Genomic DNA, 22,917 nt, shown 5'->3' with positions numbered 1-22,917 from the left:
CCTACTATATGACACACATAAATGGGCCGAGCCTCCCCCTCTTGGGCGTCCTCTACTTGCCTAAATATCTCGCTGTAACATATCGACCCGAAGTCTGGGACAATCTCTCACTATATGGCCAGTATCTCACACTCGAAGCAACCTTGCTACTGATGTGGCTGTGGGAACTGTGCGGTACGGGTACTCCGAGACCCATGAACACCTGAATCACTATGCGAAGCCTGAAGCGCGAACTGAACTGGCTGACCCACAAAACCTTTACCATGTCGTACCCTGCCTCCAAAATAAGGACCAGCAGATCTCCCCGGTCTACGGGGCCTCCTCGCCTCCACAAACTCTCTCTCACGATCTCGTCTTCCTTCTCTCTCATGGACCCGCTTGTCCTCTCTCTCCTGGCCTCGCCTGACGCCTCTCTCCTCTCTCTCTTGAGCCATCATGTCCTCCACCCTCCTAGCAATACTTACAGTCTGTTGATACGAAATATCTATCTCCAACTCCTGGGCCATGCTAGTCCTGAAGATGGGATATAGTCCCTCAATAAACCTGCGGGCCCTCTCCCGAATAGTAGAAACCAAGGTCAGTGCATGTCTGGCCAAATCACTAAATCTGACGATGTACTCTGATACTAACATAGTGCCCCAGCGTAACTGCTCAAACTCCGCACGCTATACATCCCGAAAGGATTGAGGTACTAACTCTCTCAGGAACATCTATGAAAACTGAACCCATGTAAGTGAAACTGACTCGGTCGGGCTACCCAAATCATATGCCAGCCACCACTGATAAGCTGCTCCCTTAAGCTGGAATGTAGTAAAAGCAACCCCACTCAACTCAACAATACCTATAGTGCAGAGAATGCGATGGTACTCCTCCAGAAAAACTTGTGCACTCTCTGAAGCCAAACCACTGATTGTAGGAGGGTCGTACTTTTTGTACCTCTCAAGCCTAAGCTTCTCTTCTTCAGATGTTGCTGCCCTGACTACGGGTTGAGCTGGAACCACAGGTTGCACCACCCTGATGCCTGGAACCTGACCAACATGAACTTGCTACTTTAGAGTGTGGGTGGAAGGAGTGTGAGTCCCTCCCCCGATCTGTGAAGTAGCTGGCGCAACCGGAATCAACCCCACCTAAGCCAATATACCAAACATGCTCAGGGACTGTGCTAAGGTCTCCTGAAGTCTGGGGGTAACAGCAGGCGCCTCCGGCACCTTCCCCCTAACTGTAGCTATTGGCGGCTCCTCAACAGCTACTCTGGTAGGTGCTCTAGCTGTGGCACGTATTCCTCGTCGGCCTCTGTCTCTACCTCCAGCAACCCTTGCTCCGAGAGCAGCATCATCAGTAATTACAGCGCGTGTCCTCACCATCTATGAGAGAATTGAGTGATAATAGCTCAAACACTAAGATCAATATGTTCGCACGATAGGAATAAAAAAAGTGAAATTGTCCTAATAGTTCCGTAGCCTCTTGAAGATAAGTACATACGTCTCCGTACCGATCCGCAAGACTCTACTATACTCGCTTATGACTCGTAGCACCTATGAACCTAAAGCTCTAATACCAACTTGTCACGACCTAATTTCCCCACCGTTAGGTTTCATGATGGCACCTAGTCTTAAGGAATAGGTAAGCCTAATATTTACGAAAGGACAACAATAATAAATAACATCTTAAAATTCTTCTGGAATAAATACTTTATACAATGAACATATTACCAAAACCCGGTAGTACAAGTTATAAGCTCTACAGAGTCAGCTACCACTTCTAAATATAACTGTTTGGAAAAGAGTGAAAACAATTGAATACAAGTAAGAAGGTGACTCTGAAGCCTGCGAATGCAGCAGCAGGTTTACCTTGATTCTTCTAAGCAATGATCCGCACAGCTACTAAAGATCAATACCTGGATGTGCATAAAAAAAATGAGCAGAAGAGTAGCATGAGCACACTACGGCGGTACCTAGTAAGTATCAAGACTAACCTCGGTGGAGTAGTGATGAGAAACAGTTAAGACACTTACTAGTCTAATAAACTATACAAATATAGGCATAGGAACAACAGAACATGATGTGTATATATATATATAGACTACACGATATGGCAACAATACAACAATCACAATAAGGGAAGAAAATAGCAAGTAACAGTGGAAATATCATAATAATTGCATAGAAAAGCGAGCGAAAACACAAACCCAAATCCTAAATCACAAATACAGTAAGGGTAACAAATAACTCAAAACATACGACAGTGTTCACATCAGGTCTTAACCAACAAACTCCACAAAGTACCGATCTCGGACAAACTTACAGCTCACGGGTTCCAGTACCTGAAATCTAACATTTGGCATCATGTGCCCCAATCACACCTCATGGTCATGTTGACAACTCACTTGCTAACTAGAGCCACTCTCACATATATAACAAGTAAACGAGGGTGTACATCTATACTCAGCAACATCAGGAGGACTTCACATTCAATGGGAGTGTTCAACTATGTGTATGCTTATGCAAGTGCTTTAACATAGTTCCTACCAGCTAATAAGCATAAGGAAAAGAACGGACAACACGTAAGATGTTTCCACACAACTTCCACTAGATAAAGCTCATGTAGATAAGCATACCACAACACAATATCTAACAACAAGAATGCCCCCATGCCATCACAAATCATTAGCATCAATCCCTGATATTGCCCACCTTGTCTCGCCACGTGTGCTATTAATAACGTAATAAGTGCCCGCCTTGTTTCGCCACACATGCATCATAATGTTCCCACCTTATCATGCCACATGCGCAACCCACATATAAGCATATATATACATATCTCGCCTTGTCACGCCGCATGTGCAATATGTCAATAGTAGCAATAGCACGGCAGAAACCTCGTGCAACCCCATAACAACAACCACATGGCAGAAACATCGTGCATCACAATATCAACAACCGCACGACAGAAACCTCATGCACCACCACAACAAGTACAATAGCAAAAATGACAATATATACAAGAACACAACAAGTAAATTAACTTGAGAACTTTCGATCACAAGGAGACGGTAAAACTAGCTCACAAGGAATAACTACAATAGAGAATACTAAGCGTAATAAGAATAGCTCAACAATGGAGAAAATAATATGTAGCAACGATCCTACAATATGTAGTTCAACAACAAGGTAGCTAACATGAATCAAATAATTCTAAATACGGAAATGTCAACTAAATATAGGATATCTAAACTTCTTTTAAGGTTGGGTAATTTACGAAAAATATACAATAATTTCAATTAAGGATGGGTAGCGGGAAGATAATCATAACCTCAATCAAGACTAAACAATTAGAGGAGAGATAAAAATGATTTCCAATAAAGACAAGCAGTTATGAAAGATAACATGACAATAGAAGAGGTAAAAATCTTTAGTTAAGCAAAATAAGAGTCAAATAGGCAATAAGAATGAATCATAAAGCAATAAATTCCAATTTAAGCATGTAGAGGTGAAGCTAGTAAATAGGAAACTCAATCATATCAAGGACAACTTCATTCTCAGTGAATATAAGGACCTAATAACTCTAAAAGGCCAATTCCCCACAAATAAGTCTGAGTACGCACTCGTCACCTCGCGTACATGAACTACAATCAACATAGAAGACTCAAATCCTAAGGCGAAGTCTCACACACAAGGTTAAGCAAGATACTTACCTCAAAGATGACAAACCGATACTCTAAAATGCACTTCTCGAGTGAAAAGACCTCCGAATGGCTCAAATCTTACCAAATTAACTTCAATGCACAAATAAAACATATAACAAACTATTCTGGATCATAAAGTCTCATTTTTTAACAATCTCCAAAAATTGGTCCAAAGGTTGACCCTCAGGCCCGCACCTCGGAACCCAATAACTTTTACAAAAACCGAATACCTATTCTGATACGAGTTCAACCATACAAAATTTATCAAATTCTGATACCATTTGGTCCCTCAAATCAGTATTTTTCATTTTAGAAATTTTCTTTCAAAACCCACATTTTCCTCAACTCAAAACACAAATTAAATGATTAAAATGAAGATAAAATCATGGAATATGTTATATTCTAGGTGAAGAACACTTACCCAATCGATTTGTGTGAAATACCCTCAAAGAATCGCTCAAAACCAAGCTCCACAGGCCAAGATACGAATAAAATGGTCTAACCCTCGATTTTGGGATGTATTCTGTCTGCCCAGGCACTTGTGCATCGCGAACGCGGAGGGAGGATCGAATTCGCGAAGATGAAAAATAAAGGATGCCCAGGTTTCTCATCATGAATGCGACAAAAGCAAACGCAGAGAATAAGAGCAGGAACCTACGCGAACGCGTAGGGAAGAACGCGAACGACAAGAAGGAAAATGCAGGGCTTCGCGAATGAAAAGTGCTGAACGCAAACACGAAGAAGTATTTCGAGGTGGTCAGCAACATTGCATCGCGAATGCGAAAGGCTGTTCGTGATTGCGAAGGAGAATATCAAAGGCAGAAAACAACAGTTCCTAAAATGGGAAAAATGACTCGTAGCCCACCCGGACCACACTCGAGGCCCCCGGCACCCCGTCCAAACACACAAACAAGTCATATAACCTAACATGGACTAGCTCGAGGTCTCAAATCACATCAAACAATTCCAAAACGATGAATCACACCATGATTCGAACTTAGGAACTTTCAAATCTTCCAACTTTCAAAACTCGCACTAAAACATATCAAATCAACCCGGAATGACGCCAAATTTTGCAGACAAGTCCAAAGTAACATAATAGAGTTTCTCCCACTCTCAAAATCGCATTTTGACCCTAATATCACAAAAGTCAACTATGGGTCAAACTTCTCCATTTTCCAAACTTCAACATTTCCAACTTTCACCAAAACGCCTCAATTTACCCTACGGACCTCCAAATCCAAATCCGGACGCACACCTAAGACCCAAATCACAATATGAAGCTGTTAAAATCACCCAAAACCCATTCCGGAGCCATTTACTCAAAAGTCCAATTCTAGTCAAATTCTCACCGCTTAAGCTTCCAAAACTATATTCCTTCTCCCATTTCGACTCTGAATCATCCGTTAACTGAATTCAATCATGCATGCATTTCGATACCCATATTATAAAGCTTTTCCAGAACTTACCCCACTGAACGAAGCTTAAATTCTTAAAACGACCGGCCGGGTCGTTACATACTCCATATCTATAGAGTAGTTCTCTTTAGGGTTTGATGGATTTGGTGTATTGATGATTATTTTTGGATATTAACTCTAGTTTTATGTATTGAATCATTTTGGATGTTTTAATCATCGCATTTATATTCACTTGTTCATATAATCGAGAAAGGCATAACTTGTGATATTTTTGCCTTATTTTGTTGGTTGAATTCATTAATTCTTCTTAGTAATCGAAAGAGGCTAGTTGAATTGTTGATTAAATCTAGTTAGGAGGATAATCGAGAGAGGTCCTCCTTAAGACAAATCCACTACGAATTCTTGCATATCTTTACCAAGCGTGAATTGGTTTATCTTGTGAGGTTGAGACTTAATCGAGAGAGGAGTTTCTACTAAATGGTTGAACTAATAATTGAGTGAATTCGAGTGAATCACTTGAACATTAGAAGTGAATTATCTAGAGTTAAATCCTAAACAATTGTCTTGCACCTATCATATGAAAACTCTATCTTTTCCCAATTGATAACCTTGTTTGCTCATTACTTGCATCGATTGTCATTAGCCACTAGTTTAGACTCTTAGTTTTAATTTTAATTAGACAAATCTAAATTGTTGATCATCTTGAATAGCAATTTAACTACAAACTACGAAAATACTGTTTAACTCCAATACCTATGGATATGTTATTATATTTTCTTATATTTGACTAGCGAGCATATATAAGTGTGTGTTTTGCACTCTTCAAATTTTGGCGTCATTGCGGGGGAATTGGCGATCAATAGTATTTGAGATAGTTTGTAGTGCTAATTAAGGAAATTTTATTTTTATTTTCTTTTTATCTTTTTACGTTTGGTGTTCTTTACTGTCCGTAGGCTACATGTTAGATTGGTGCATGACTCGATCTTCTGGGAAGGAAGTGCTACCATATGAACCAGAAATCAAGAAACAACTGTGATAGTTGACGAAGGAAAGGAATCTCCCCAAGAATATAGAGAAGGTTGAGAAATCCTCAACCAAAGAAATTATGGCTGGAGATGATGATAATGTTGATTTGGATGCAAGAGAGGAAGCCCAACAAAGAGAAAAAGCTACACAGGATGCTGAGGAAGCAGCTCTTAGAGATGCACAAATTATACATGAAGAGGAGAGGACTCGAAGAATTGCTCAGAATCAACCTTTGGTTCTAGACCAGTTCAAAAATATAGCTCCTGGTGATGGGAGACCACTTGGCGATTATGCTAGAGTGGTCTACAATCAAGGATTCCAATTGCAACTAATATATTTTGAGTTAAAGCAAAGGTTGCTTCAAACTCTGCAAAACTGTTGTGTCTCCAGAGGGAATATGAATGAAGATCCAAACAACCATTTAGTAGACTTCGAGGAGATTATGAACACCTTTCAATATAATGGTGTATCACAAGATGTAGTTTACTTAAGGGCATTTCCCTTCACACTCAAAAATAATGTAAAGCATTGGCTTCGAAGCTTGCCTAATAGATAGATTCGAACATGGGATGAGATGACCAGAAAGTTTCTTGATAAATAAGTCTCATCAGTTAAGACAAGCAAGTTTAGATGAGAAATCCATAACTTCTACCAGAACGAGATTGAAACTGTGTTTAAAGCATGAGAGAGGTTTAAGGAGTTAGTTCAAAAGTGCCAACATAGTGGAATTGAACTCTATATGCAACTCTAGGACTTTTGAGATGGATTGACACTAGCCTCATGCAGAACATTGAGCAATGCAGCTGGAGGCCCGTTGATGAAAAAGACTCCAGAGGAGATAGTCAAAATTCTAGATGAGTTATTTGAGGATGCAAATCAGTGGCCCTATGAGAATGTTGAAAGAAGAATAACAACTGGTGTTCACCAAGTTGATGCTAACACATCTATGCAGGTACAGCTTGAGGCCATGGCCAAAGAAATAAGAAAGTTGACCTTAGCTTCAATACACAATGAGCCTCATGGTATGTGTGATATTTGTGGAAAGAGAACACCCTACTCATGAGTGTCAAGCCTTAATTGAGGAAGTTAATATTGTTGGAATTATAACTTCAATGCAATGAGTCAGAAGCACCCCGATTTTTCATGGAGGTCGCATGGGGGTATTGCAAATTCATGGCAACAAAACAACTCCAGGTTTGAGGGACAAGGAGCTCCAGATTTCCAAAATCAGCAGAGGCAGCAGTTTCAAACTCAACAATCCAATCAGCCTGGGCTAGAAGATTTGATGAAGTCCTTTATTATCAAAACTGATAAGAGACTTGAAACTCATAGCTCAGCTATACAGGAATATGGTGCAGCTATAAAGGAACTTGGCACAGGTTTGTGAAACTTAGAGAGACAAGTGGGGCAAATTGTAGATATATTGTTTGAGAAAATCCCATGTACTCTGCCTGCTGATGTTGAAAAGAAACCCAAAGAAATGGTAAATGTTGTGACCTTGAGAAGCAGGAAAGTGTTGAAAGATCCAAACTCTAATCCAAAAAGAGGTGATACCTAAAAAAGAAAGTGGGGAGCAGTTGAAAATTGAAGTTGATAAGAAGAAGAAAGGCAAGAAAGGAGTAGAGAAAAAAGGAGGAAACTTCGAGAAGGGAGGATAATGATGTGAGAGAGCATATTCCTACTCTACCTTTTCCCAAAAGCTCTATAAAGAAAATTTTGACAAGCAGTTCGAGAAATTTTTAGATATGCTGAGACTGTTTAATGTAAATTTGCCATTTACAAAAGTTATCTCACAAATGCCAGCTTATGCCAAATTCTCAAAGGAGATCCTGATAAAGAAGGCAAAGATAGAAGAGACATCTATGGTCAAGCTCACAGAGCATTGCAGTGCAATCTTGCAAAACAAACTCCCACAAAAGTGTGGAGATCCAGAGAGTTTTACGATACTTTGCTCTTTAGGCACTCTTAATTTTGGTAAATCTTTATGTGATTTTGGTGCCTTAATTAATATAATGCCTTTGTCTATTTATAGGAAACTGGAGAATGATCTTGGAGAGATAAGGTCTACACTAATATCTATGCAGCTGGCAGACCAAACGATTGTGATACCCGAAGGGATAGTGGAAGATGTAACGATCTGACCGGTCGTTTTTCTTTCTAGAAATATGTTCCCCTAAATGAGACATTCCATATATGCTTTTACTATTTTATAACTTGTGGGGATGGTTGGTTCGGGATTTGGAAGGGTTCAGGTTGAAATCGGAACACTTGGTTCCTTAGTTTGGCTTTAAAAGGGCTAAGTTTGACTTTGGTCAACATTTTAAGTAAACAACTTTGGAACCAAGATTTGATGGTCCCAATAGGTTTGTATAATAATTTAGTACTTGGGAGTATGTTCGGATCGGGTTTTGGATAACTCGGGAGCGTTTCGGTGCTTAATGTTGAAAGTTGGCTTATTAAAGGTTTAAAGGTTCTTTAAATTTGGTTTGGAGTAGGTTTTAATTTTATCGAGGTTCGTTTGGTATTTCGAGCCTAGTAATGGTTCCGCATGGTGATTTGAGACTTGAACACAAAATTTGGTGTCATTCCGAGTAGTTTAGGTATGATTCAGCGCGTTTAGAGCAAGTTGGAAGAATTTAAAGTTCATAAGTTGATTCTATTGGTTTTGGGTTGTGATTCTTGGCTTTAATGTTTTTTCTGCGTTTCGAGGGTGTGAGCAAGTCCGTTTTATAATTTCAAACTTTTTAGTATTTTTGGGCGGAGCCTCGGGGGCTCTGGATGCCATTCGGACGATGCACGGATTGGGTTAGGGCTCAAAAGAGCTGTTAGTGCACCAGTTCTGGTGTACCCACACCTGCAAGCTTTTGGCCGCAAGTGCCAGCCCGCAGATGCGTGATTTAGGCCCCATAAGTGGCTTTGGAACTTTTGGCCAGTGGTCCGCCAAAACGAAGAGGCATGCGTAGAAGCAGCCCCGCTTCTGCGATGAGGAACCGCAGTGAGAGAAGGCCGCAAATGCGCTGCCTGACTGCAGAATTGGGATCCCGTCCGGAGAAGCGGCCAGCGCTAGGCTTGAGGAATTCCGTAGAAGCAAACCTAGTACCGCAGAAGCGGTACCGCAAATGCGGCCCAGTAACCGCAAATGCGAAAGTTCTGTTGGGCGGAACCTTCATTTAAGTCGGGACTAAAACATTTTGGGTTCATTTATTGCTTTCTGTGGGAAATATTTGGAGCTCTTAGAGAGGGGTTTTCACCTAGCACTTTGAGGTAAGTAATTTCTATGCAATGTGAGTTAAATACATAGATTATGGGTAGATTTTAACATGTAAAATTTGTAAAATCACACCTAGGTTTTGATAAAAATGGGATTTGACCACGAAAATGGTTATGGAATTGAGTGCAAATTATATATTTGAGTTCGTGAGGTTATGGGTAACAACTTTCTTCGAAAATTTTCGGAATCCGAACATGTTGGATCGGGTATGAATTTTTGGAATCCTTCAAGTGGGATTGGGTAATAACTCTAATAGTTAGAATATGAACTTTTGAACATATATTGATTAATTTATACAACATTTGACTAGTTTCGGATTGTTTGACACCGAGTTGAGGCTTTAGAGTGAATTTGAGGCCGGAAAGTGAGATTTTGAGACGAGGTAAGTCTCTTGTCCAACCTTGTAAGAAAGAATTTACTCCATACGTTATTTAAATTAATATTTTCTTCTAATTGTGGGGGCTACGTACGAACAAGGTGATGAGAGTCCGTGCGTAGCTACTATTTATACTTAGTAAAAATTTAAAATATATGTTTAGTAAAAATTTAAAAAATTGGCAAACACATTAAAATATTCTTATGGGAAAATTTTCTTAGTAACACATGATAGTTATTTTCTTAGTCACCTGACAATATTTTTTTTTATGTACACTTTCAAGGTTAACCGAATTTAGTAATTAAACATAAATGTCAATATGATATCTAAATATAATAACCACTTCAAATTCGAAAAAGATTTAAGAATTTAATAGATCTTGATATATGAATATGGAAGAACAAAGAGATTGACATATGTTTACGCTTAAAATTGGATAACAATTAAACTTATAAGTGGTTTTAAGGATACGTGATTTCACTTGGCACAAACTGAGAACTATGAGAATTAATTCTAGAAATTAAATATAAAATAAAGCAAACCAATGTGATGAGTGATTATGGCCTTCGAGCTAGATCACCCTCGAACAAAGAGTTTGCTAAAAAAGAATGATGTGAACAACATAGCTTAAGAGAGAAAAATGTAGTATATTGCTTGATTATGCATGAATATGATGTTTACAAAATGATTAGAACCCTCTTTATATAGTAGAGGAATTCCACTTATGGTACAATTCTAAATATAGAAGGAAAACCTATGATTGGCTAAATGTCCGGTCTTGACTTGATACGTGCCGAGATTTCTGCCACGATCCTTACCTGGTCACGAATATCTCGGCTTTCTATTATTCGGTTTAGCAAGCATTCTTCGATCATGCTCGGTCCCCATCTCGCTTTGGTCTCGATTACAACTGGTCTTGATTTTAATCGATCATCGACTCATAAGCTTAGCGATCCATCTCCGTTCCATGGTCCGACTCAATGTGAGGTCGGGCCTTGGTCTGCCATCCCAATTTCGATTAGCCATACAAAGTTAGAGAGGCCCGATCTTGACCGTATACAGATAGTCTCCTCGTTTTTGAAGTGTAATGACCACAAACGAATTGAGTCTTCGAACTTCCCTTCGATCTACTATGACGTAAGCATCATAATGCAAGTAGCTGACGCGAATAAAACATCCCATCGGTTCAGTTTCCTAGGCATTTATTGCGCGTCAGTTGATGGTCGGCCACTACCAGTATTGAACCGTAGTTTTGAAACAAATAAATAGCCACCTTCTTCATTCTTTCAAACTTTACTTTCAATTTTCTTCATTTTAATTCTCATAGTTCTTTGCATTCTGCTAAGCTTCCAGTCTTCATATCTTTGAATTTCTTTGCTTGTTCTTCTCAAAAACCCAAAATTTTAATCTTTATTCTCCCTTGCTTACAAAATTGTCCAAAACATCTAAAATTATTCCGCAAAAAGAAAACTTTTCCTCGTCTCGGCCAGCCGGAGAGCAACCGACGGCGGATCCTCCCCTAAAGAACTTTGTTCCAAGAAAGTGCACCAATGATGCTGATTTTAAGGTGGGGAATACACCCTCGATGCCGGGTCGATGTGAACCGATGTCGAGGTACATATGTACGATTATAGAAAATCTCCTCGAGAAGGTGAAAAAGCAGTGCAACTGGGTAGGCAAAGATGTAGTAGTTCCTACCCCCGAGGAATCCATCACAACTCATGTGGAGGGGTATCTAAGTGTCTACACCTACCCCTTCACAATAGGTCCCTTAGACCCTATCATCATTGCTTTTGCAAGAGTTACGATGTCACTCTTGGTCAAATCCATCCGTCGCTCTGGAGGATCATGATCCTTCTCCGATTCTTTGCAAGCAAGATCGAGGGGCATCCTTTTACCCTCGATCACCTTATGCATCTCCATAGCCCCCAACTTTATCGTAGAGGCATGATCAAGCTTTACCGCCGAGCCACCAAACCCCCATTCTCGAGCATAAACGAGACCCCAGATAGAGGTTGGATGGGCAGATTTGTCCGAGTAAAGATTTGAAAAAAATCTCTGCCGAAGACATGCCATTCCCTGAAAAATGGAACATGAATCGTAAGTATTGCTTCGCCTTGAATATCTAACTTTGTTGTTTTGCTTCTTATCTTCCTATCTCATCTTAGCCTTTATGTTGTAGCTATGGCCGTCATTTTGAAGGTGATCCCCAATCTCGAGCAATGGGTCAAGGTCCTAGTGTCACAGTGGTCGTACTCCGAGCGTGCCTGGATGGAAATATCGAAGGGCCAATAGGAGGCCCGTAACCATGGTAATTTTTCTTAGAACGGTTTCCATTCGGACTTTGATTTATATTTATTCATCTTTTTATCCTTTGTAGGCCTAGGGAAGGATGTAGAAATGAGGCTCCCCTCTGCTGAAAAAGAGGTGCTTTCCCCTTCTCCTGCTCCGAAACAGACCAAGGAGAAAAAGAGGAAAGGGGCTCCAAGTTCTCCGAGCTCTCTGGGCCCGTAAAATAAAAAACCGATGAGGAGACCCCGTAAATCCAAGGGTTGATTCGCCTAACTACGGAGTTAGTCAAACAGCTGAGGTATGAGTTTGAAGAGGACGAAGAAGAAGAGCACTCCGGGCTGGTGACCCGAGCGCGAACTGGCACCAAAACTCAAAGGACTGTTGGGTTGGTAGGAGCTAAAACTACTTTGCCTCATCTTGACGAAGCCCCCGAGTCAGAAAATGTGAAAGGCGCTTCACCTCGAGGTGAGAAGGCTACTGAGGAGGCGATCGAGGCCGGTGTAGAAATCATTCTCGATGCTTCCCATGATGAAGACGGAGCCCCAAAAGATTCACTTGGGGCAATGGAGAATGGAGATGTCTCCTCATTGCCTTCATTCTCTGATACGACGATCAAGAACGCTCAGGCGATGGAAACTCACCACGGTGAAGTGGTCCATGAAGCACAAGACCTTTTCGGTGGCTATTTTGCTGAAGTGGAAGATGTCATCGGTCTGGGTGACTTGGACGTACCGAGGAAGAGCTCGAGTGAGGCATCCTCGAGCTTTAAACTGACCAACCAATTCTCGGCCCCCAACATTGATCCCGAGTGTAAGAGGCTAATTATCATCTCGGTCCCAGAGGATGGTCAAGTTCTCTCTGCCCCCATGGGGATTTCTAGCTATATTCGATGCTTGGTGACTGAAGAGAACCAAGCCAAGATGGACAAAGTGGAAGTTGTTTGCTTGTTCAACGAGGCCCAGCATGCTCTGAATTGGGTAAGTTCAAAGGCCATTGCATTATCTCTTTATGACTTTGAATTGCAAATATCTCTAACATTTCTTCCTTTCTCGTAGGCTTTAGCATTAAATCATGAGGCCTTTCTTCGAATTCGAGAGGAACGCAAGGCTGAGTCCAGGGCCTCACCGAGAAATACGAAACTTACAAGCTTCTTAGTGAGAAGCTTCAAGTAGACCTGGTGGCGGCTGAAGATGAGCATGCTGAGATCAGAGATAACAACTAACGATCCAATTCTGCAGGTTCGACAGAGGATTGAACAGATAAAGGGCCTCCAAGGGAAAATAGATAAAGTACGAGCCGATTCTAAAAAGTTCAAGGGGTGTATGGACATTCTGGCTGCACAAAAGGAGGTCGTTCAAGCAGAGCTGAATTCGCTCGAGTCTCAACTTTGGTCTGCAAAAGAGGATGCCTCGGCTCAGGCTAAGAAAATTGAGGAGCTTGAGTCCAACTTAGCCAATTTGACCAAAGAGCTCGAAGTGGTCAGATCAGAGGCGGTCGTGGCCAATGTTAAGGCTCAAGCTAGTGCGAACCAATACAAGGCCGATGTTGAGGCCACCCTAGCGCAATCCAAAAGCATGGTGGATCATCGAAGTGGCAAGCTCGAAAGAAAGCCCTTGAGTGGGCCCGTGATCAAAGCCTCGATATATCTACTGAAATCAAAGTTGGCAGGGCAAAGGATACAAAGGCTCGGAAGATTGCTTTTCTCGAGGATGACTCCAAAAATTCGAGTGAATCTGGCAGTGGAGAAGATTCTAAGGGTGAAGATACTCCTACCGATAAGGATTGTGCTACTTAAGCTTTTCGACAGTTTTTGAATTTTTGTTGAGGTCGTTTCGGCCTTTGTAAAGAATTTCCATCGGGCTGTGTTGCCTTTGTAAAAAGTTTTTGATGAATATAATACTTCTTCTTTTTCATAGCTTATGAATCTATTGTCTTTAATTTTATTTTGTTATTTCATGTAAGGGTCAAAATGCCTTAGCATAAGATCATGAAGTTGTGTTCGTGCATACAAGGTTTGGGGAAGGTAAAGGGTGATAATAAGCCTCGCCTTCGACCTTTTCTAATCGATGGACCCTGAACGATAACTCGAACTTGAGTTTACGTAGCCCTTAAGCTTAATGATCAAGTGAGGACATGTTCGAACTCGTAATTAGGTAGCCCTTAGGCTTTCTAGTCAAGTGAGAAGGATCTCTCAAACTTGAAGTGAAAGTAGCCCTTAGGCCTTTTGTAAATTTTGTATTTGGCCGATCTGACCTTTGTAAAATGATCGTTTAATTATATATATAAGGCTTTTTCTACCCTTTTCGGCTTTCAAAGTTTTCCCTTTGTTTATCATTCGTGTTTACAGAGGTTGTAATGCCTCTGCATGAAACAAGGAACTGTTCGAGAGTTCGAACAATTTTGTACTCTTTAGAGTTTTCGAGGCTTGATATTATCGAAGCCTTTTATGATTTCACCGAGGGTAGCCCTTTAAACCAGTTTATCTCATTGCCCAACCTCGGGAGGCATGACTGGCGCTCAATCGAGTGAACCCAACTGAGCAATCCTTTTTGGACACTTTCTACACAACTCACTATGATCAAGAACCATGCTTTCATTTATTTAAAAAGTAGGAAAGATCGTACATACAATATCGCTAGTTCATTTTATATTACAACCCTTAAACCATATTTATGTTCCCAAAATTCATACAATTACAGTTTAGAAGAACAAGAGTTTAGAATTACAACACAGTCCAGTGACTCATCCAATGCCCGTACATAATCCACACAAACGTCTACAGAGCCTCTAAAGATACAAAAGACAGTTATGATAATGCCGACAACAAGGCTCCGGCTATACCTCAAAAAGTGGTAATTTATAACAAAAGCTATAATTTATAACCCCCGAAAGAAAAGGGGTTTACCGATATTGATGAGAGGATGATGATTTTGCTACCTGCGATCGGCACTGTCTGTTATGGAACCACCTACATCCATTCAAAGATGTAGCACCCCCGGCAAAAGGGACGTTAGTACCATGGAATAGTACTAGTATGTATAACTAAACACTATCTCATTAGAAAGAACAACCACACAAGAACAAAGAAATCATAAGGATCAACAAAAGCTTTAAAGAATTACCACATCATCAACTAAAAAGGGTATCACATAGCTTTCACATAATTTCCATAACTTTAGGTTGGGACCTTTTATACTGTTGCATCATCATTCACAATACCACCGCTTTCTTGCGCGGGGTTCGATCACGGCCCGATCGATTAAGCTGCCTCATTTGAGACATATACCTCAATCACAATTATATTCTCACTTTCCGGTTTCAATATCAATGCAATACCACCATGTGTGTAGCATGGCTGTTGGCCCAAGTAAAGGTGAAGTTTTGAAGATTGACAAAGGAACTAAGACATGGACCATGTCCATCTTGTGAAGCACAGTTGTGATCAACCCAAACATGTGAGTTGCACGTGAAGGAGATAAACCTAATTGCTAAACTAGAACTCTTCCACCATGGAAGAGTAGCATCTGTATCCTAGTAAATCTCTAATTTCTAACTCCTTAAATATCAGTGTTGTTCTCTTTTACAGGTAATGCACATAAGCAAAAGTTAAACGTGAATTGAGAGCAAAATAGCAAGGCGATTTGCAAGCAATTTATGTGTGATTCAGGCGTGCAATCCTGAAGCTACTTGAACCAGATAAAAGAAACAGTTCCAAGTGTCTGTCTTTTTATTCTAGTTCATTTGTAGTAGATGATTTTACATTGTACCTTTCAGCTTATTTAGAAACAATTGTATTAGGTACTTAGAGTTTTCAAGTTAGAGTTAACTTGAAGTTGTCACAATAGTTGAGGCTATGTGCTACAACAGGATTAGAGTTAATCCTAGGTTTACAAAAGAGTTTTTGTAAATGCAGTTTTTGGCTCAGTGATTTTAGTGGAGAGTTTGGGAAAATCCTACTGGAAGGTAGGTCATGGTTTTTTCACCTTTTGAGCAAGGTGTTTTCCACGTAAAATCTATGTGTTCTTTATTTTCTATATTTATTATTCTGCAACAGTAGTAGTTGGAACACATAGAAGAATCAGGTCCTTCTATAATAAAGTTAAGCAAAAATTGGGTACCATACAAATCACCCCCCCTCTTGTGTGGTATTGAAGTCTGAAGCATCAATTGGTATCAGAGTGGGTTATCCTTGAAGAGACTAACACCTTAGGAATAGATCAAGATAAGTGCACCACCTGGAAACTAGGAAGGAGAATCCACTGCTAGGCCTCCACTCTTTAATGGCCAGTACTATTCCTGGTGGAAGAACAGGATGAGAGACCACATCATAGGAGAAGACTATGAACTCTGGGACATTGTCACTGATGGTCCCCTAGCTACTACAAAGAAGAATGCTGAAGGAGTGGACGTGCCAAATATGAGAGCTGACTGTACAGTTGAAGATTTGAAGAAATGGAAAAAGAATGCCAATGACAAGAAATGGCTTGTGTGTGGACTAGGTCTAGACGAGTACAACTAAATTCAAAGTTATACCACTGCTAAGGAGATCTGGGACACTCTACAAGTGGCCCATGAAGGAACTCCTCAAGCAAAGAGATCAAGAAGAACACTGCTATATTTATGAGAATTTCATCATGAAGTAAGGAGTAGCCATCCAAGAGATGTACACAAGGTTCACAACACTAACAAATGAACTTAAGTCTCTTGGAAGAATTATCCTTGAAGAAGACAAGGTTGAAAAAATCTTTACAATGGTCTTGCCAGTAACTTGGGAAAGCAAAATCACAGCTATTCAGGAATCAAAGAACATTGCTACTATCAAGTTGGATGAGCTGATTGGAAATATCACTGCCTATGAACTGAGAAGGCAAACCATGAAGATGAATGCACACAAGAAGGAAAGAAGCCTGGCTCTCAGAATAGCTGAAGGTGCAGACTTAGAGGATGATGAAATGGCTACGATCACAAGGGATTTCAAGAAGTACCTAATGAGAGGAAAGGGTTCTTCAAGAGGTGCAACCTTCAACAAACCAGGGCTCCTGAAAAACAGACCAACGAGGGTGGCTAAAAATGTGGTAAGTTTGACCACATGATCAAGAATTACCCTCAGTAGGAAATTGAATGGAAGAAGGAAAGGGCTGAACGAAGAAATAGGAAGAAGGAACAGGTTCAACCCAAGAAGAACAAAGGATTAACAAAGGCTATGGTTGCTGCTTGGGGAGAAAGCTCAGATGAGGATTCAGAAGATGAAACTGGAGATGAACAAGAACTTATGGCCATTGGAGAATCAGACAATGAACAAGAGGTAAGTGTGACTCATCTCAAAGATAAGATTAAATTTTCGTCTAAAGAAAGACTATATGAATTACTACTAGACTTCATTGATGAGTCTGAGGTCATAAATAATGAGAAGGAACAGCTGTCTAAGGAATGTGTGATCCTAAAAGCCAAGTGAAAAAATCTGGAACTTAGGGCTAGTAAAGTGATAATAAAAATACTGAGTTGAAGAACCAGGTTCTTGAACTTGACATCACTGTCTTAGAACTTAGGTCTAAAAATTTAAAACTAAAATTAGGAACAGGTAATAAGAAAGCTGATCACACACATCTCATCTTAGAAGAAAATCTAGGAAAAATGAAGGACGAGTTGTACAAGAAAGATGAGAAAATAAGAGTCCTAAAAGAAGATCTAGGCAAGGTGAAACATGAACTAGACAGAACTTGCAAATGGAATAAGTCCTCTTATGCACTATCATGGATACAAGAGCACCATAGTAGCAATAAGAGAGGACTTGGCTTTGGGACCGCAACACCTAAGTGGGATCCCAAAAGCAAGTACATCACACTTCCTGAGAACAAAATCTGCACACACTTTGGCAAGACTGGTCATTACAAAAGTAAATTTAATGCAAAAGAAAAGGCCAGTCAAAAGAACAAAACCTTTGTTCAAGAGAAAAATAGGCTACCTGGATGGGCTAAAAAGAATTTAATTCACCCCTTTGCCTATAAAAAGGGACCCAAACTAGTTTGGGTTCCTAAGATTAACCCCTGATTTTGTTTTGCAGGTCCAAGTGAAGGGAAGTAGCCAAATATGGTACATGGATACTGGCTGCTCAAAGCATATGACTGGAAGTAAGAACCAGTTCCTTTCACTTGAGGACCTAAAAGGAGGTAATGTCTTTTTTGGAAATGGGAAGAAAGGTGAGATCATTGGGGTTGGAAAGGTAGGTAAGACAGACTCACATTCCATTGAGAATGTCTACTTGATAGATGGCTTGAAATATAGCCTAATCAATGTATCACAACTGTGTGACAGAGGTAACCTGCTAGCATTCACCTCTACTAAATGTTTTGTGATTAATCTTACCACTGACAAGATTGTTTTGCAGGGAAAAAGAGTTAACAATATTTACATTGTAGATTTATCCACTCTTTCGGAAAATGAACTCACTTGCTTGAGTGTGTTGGGCAATGATGCCCTCTTGTGGAACAAAAGACTTGGCCATGCAAGTCTAAATCAACTCAACAAATTAGTCTCCAAGGACCTGGTGATAGGTTTACCTAACATCAAGTTCAAGGAAGACAAAGTTTGTGAGGCTTGTGCAAAGGGGAAGCAGGTAAGATCCTCTTTTAAAAAGCAAGAAAGTGGTAAGCACGACCAGGACGATGGAACTGGTTTATATGGATCTTTGTGGTCCAATAAGAACATTGAGCAGAGGTGGTAAGAAATATGTGATGGTACTTGTTAATGATTTATCTAGGTTTAGTTGGGTATTGTTTTTAACATCTAAGGATGAAGCATTTGACATGTTTACTGCCTTTGTTAGAAAAACTCAATAACAACTAGGTAATCAACTTGCATCAATTAGGTCTGATCGTGGAACTGAATTTGAAAATGCTAAATTTGCTTAATTTTGCGATGAGCATGGTATAGATCATAATTTCTCTACCCTTAGGACTCCTCAACAAAATAGAGTAGTTGAAAGAAAGAATAGGACTTTTAAAGATATGTCTAGGACTATGCTTCTATCTAGTACTGCCTCATAGCTTCTAGGCAGAGGCTGTAAATACTGCATGTTAAATCATTAATAAGTGCATGACGAGACTTCTTATAGAGAAGACTCCCTATGAGTTTCTTAAAGGGAGAAAACCAAATATATCCCATCTTAAGGCATTTGGATGCAAGTGCTTTGTGTACAATAATGGAAAGGACTCCCTAGGTAAGTTTGATCCCAGAAGTGATTAGGGAGTATTCTTGGGATATTCTTCACATAGCAAAGCCTATAAGGTGTACAACAAAATAACTTTATGTGCAGAAGAAATGTACATGTAGTTTTTGATAAAACTAACATTCTTTCTGAGAGACAGGAACATGAAGATTAAGCTATTAGGCTGGTAAAAGAGTTGAGTAAAGTCACAGCTCAAGCTGAAACTGCACCAAAGGAAGGAACAGGTGATGGAACAGGTTCTTCCATCCAGGGCAACCTGACAGGGGGAACTGAACAAAGAAAATCTGAAACTAATTCCCTAATGGAACTTGTCTATGAGCTTGTTCCTCAGCAACACAACATGGGAGAAACATCAAATAGAAACCAGTTGGTTGTGAAACCTTACAAGTATCAAAGTTCTCATCCTATTGAGAACATAATTACTGATCCAACCTCTGGAGTTAAAAGTAGATCACAATTAAAGAATCTATGTGTTTTTTATGCTTTCTTATCTCTTATTAAACCTAAAAATGCTACTGAGGCTTTGCAGGATGCAAATTGGGTAAACGTAATGCAAGATGAACTCAATCAGTTTGAAAGAAGTCAAGTTTGGCATCTGGTTCCAAGAACCAAGGACAGATCAGTAATTGGCACTAAATGGGTCTTCAGAAACAATCTTGATGAATATGGAACTGTTACAAGGAACATGGCAAGGTTGGTGGTTCAAGGTTACAGCCAGGAGGAAGGCATAGACTATGATGAGACCTTTGCTCCAGTTGCAAGATTGGAAGCAATAAGACTCCTGATAGCCTTTGCAACACACATGGAATTTACTCTTCATCAGATGGATGTCAAAAGTGCCTTCCTAAATGGCTACCTAAAGGAAGAAGTGTTTGTCAAACAACCTCCAGGGTTTGAGAGCAAGGAGTGTCCGGAACATGTGTACAAATTAGACAAGGCTCTCTATGGGCTTAAGCAGGCTCCTAGAGCATGGTATGAACGACTGTCCAAATTCCTGCTTGAACATGGATACAAGAGAGGTAAAATTGATAGTACTCTATTCGTGAGGGAAAAGGGTAAGGATCTTCTTGTAGTATAAATATATGTTGATGACATAATTTTTGGGGCAACCACTGACAAACTGAGTAAGGAATTTGCCAAATTAATGGGGAGTGAGTTTCAAAATGAGTATGATGGGTGAGCTTAACGTTTTCTTAGGCTTACAGATCAAACAAAACCCAAATAGAACCACGATCCATCAGTAGAAATATACAAAAGAGTTGATTAAAAAGTTTAAAATGGATGAATCAAAAGAAATAGACACACTCATTGCAATAACTACTTAATTAGACATAGATAAACCTGGTTCATCTGTTGATCAGAAGTTGTATAGGGGTATGATTGGTTCACTTTTGTATCTTACTGCTAGCAGATCTGACATGGTTTTCAGTGTAGGGCTTTGTGCTCATTTTCAGGCAAATTCTAAGGAATCACACTTGACTGCTGTCAAGAGGATATTGAGATATTTGAAAGGCACTACTGATATTTGCCTTTGGTACCCTAAAGTAGTAACTTTAATCTAGTGGGATATGCTGACTATGCAGGTTTCTTGGTGGATAGGAAGAGCACCTCAGGTATGGCACACTTCCTTGGGTCATGTCTAATATCATGGGCCACTAAAAAGCAGAATTTAGTGGCCTTATCAACTGCTGAGGCTGAGTATGTTGTCGCTGCCTCTTGTTGTGCTCAATTGCTGTGGATCAAACAACAACTGATGGATTTTGGCATTGAAGTTGGTTGCATCCCTATGTTTTGTGATAACACTAGTGTTAATAGTATGACCAATAACCAAGTTCATCATAAGAGACTAAGCACATAGATATTAGGCATCACTTCTTTAGGGACAACTATGAGAAAGGATTGATTACTATAAAATTCTGTGCTACTAATAAATAAATTGTTGACATCTTTATTAAAGAACTGAGTAGAGAAAGCTTTGAAAGGAACAGGTTAGAATTAAGGATGATTAAGATCACCTAATGGGACCATCTCAAAATGCACAATGAAAAAAATTGGAAAAAATGAAAAAAATGAAAAAAGAAATTGGCTAGGAAATCTGGAACTTGTGTAAATACCTAGATTAATTTTTACTCAGTTTTATATTGTAAATAGTATACGCCTCTGACATGTGTTGATATGACTCACTAATCTCTAACAAAATTTTCTCTATTATGGTAATTTGAGGCATGATCAAGAGAATTCTAAATGAAGAACCTGGTTCATCAGTATTGGTCATCTGAAAAACGAGTTATATTTTCTATACTCTGCACAATTAGAAATATAAATATTTAAATCATGAACAGAGTCCTACATATGTTCAAAAACATCAGAAAATCATATCCGTTTATTTTTTGAACCAGTTCCGTTTCTACTAGAGTTCTCACCACATAAAATGCCTAAAATCTAGGAAAGCTTAACCGTTCATTCAACCTGAAATTTTAGGTTGATTAGACCTCTAATTGACTGCTAAAAGCTACTGTTAGTCATTAAATAGGTCTCTCTCTTTAAATGCCCATCATCACCCTCTGCCACCCTCACTATTCCAAACCGTCAAAAATCTATTTCACTATCAATTGTTCTCTCTTCCAAAAGCCTAACTCACAAACTCTCTCAAGAAATCAGTTACAATGTCAAACCCTTAAGATAATCCAGGCACTCCTCCACCACCCTCCCCTTCTAGTTCCTCCACACCACCTCCACCCAACACAACCCCTCAACCTAGTAGAAGGCGAGTAAAAATGCTTGCTCGAAAAATGGTGGAAACTGGTGCTCTTTTAAATAAATTGAACAAGAAACTGAAGTCAAGCCAAGCTCAAGATTCTGAGAACTCAGACGATTCGTTCAAATCTGCGAGTGAGGGGGAAGGAACTGGGTCTTCTGACTTTGAGAAGGCTTAAAACTCCCCTTCTGAGATACGTTCTGCTTTGGCTAAAAATTTAGAAAATAGGTTTGTTTTGGTTGGGTCTGTCAGGAATTTGGAATTGCCTGAATTGGGAAGGAGAGGAGGTAACAATAAAAATGAAAAAGAAAAAGAGAGAGAGGGTGTATGTAGTGATGAGGGGAAAACAGAAAGGAGTGGATGGTTCTTCACCCACTTCTGAATTGATGGTACCAGCTATCTGTGGGGTTGAACATGCAACTGTGGAAGAAAGTGGCAAGAAGTTAGGGGGAAGTTGTTCAGCGGAGGCTGCTGAAGGGTTGGTTAATCTAAGTTCACAGGTAGATGATCCTGGTTCATCTATTGAGGAGACCCTAGCAGACCTTCAGAAGAAAGTAGGTGTCAGTTATGATCCAAAGAAAAGGAGAACTCCAACACCAAAAGCCCTCAGCACTGCAAAACCTTCCATGAAAACAAAGCCTTCCTCCCCAACAACTACTAAAATTCCCTTTCCAAAGGGAAGAGCCACAAGAAGTAGACTGAAACAGAGTGAGAGTGAATTACAAAAGGCTTTGGCTGAAAGCAACAAGAATAGGATAGATAAAGGAAAAGGTAAGGTTGCAGAGTCCTCTAAAGCTGTTGATGTTGAGGAAATGGAACAGGTCCATTAGGAGGAACATAAAACAATAGAGGTTCAGACCCCT

At 39.9% G+C, this 22,917-nt stretch overlaps 1 non-coding gene across 1 annotated transcript; it reads right to left on the bottom strand.

The window, feature by feature from the left end:
* Nucleotides 1–6,751: 6,751 nt before the first annotated feature.
* On the bottom strand, nucleotides 6,752–6,858 carry LOC142176887 (small nucleolar RNA R71). Its single transcript, XR_012705691.1, has one exon. It is a non-coding gene; the product is annotated as a small nucleolar RNA R71 (small nucleolar RNA).
* Nucleotides 6,859–22,917: the final 16,059 nt, after the last annotated feature.

The sequence above is a fragment of the Nicotiana tabacum genome, chromosome 22, assembly GCF_000715075.1.
Source record: "Nicotiana tabacum cultivar K326 chromosome 22, ASM71507v2, whole genome shotgun sequence".
NCBI lineage: Eukaryota > Viridiplantae > Streptophyta > Magnoliopsida > Solanales > Solanaceae > Nicotiana > Nicotiana tabacum.
Note: the sequence above shows the minus strand (reverse complement) of the source record. Positions and strands in the feature narration are given on the sequence as shown.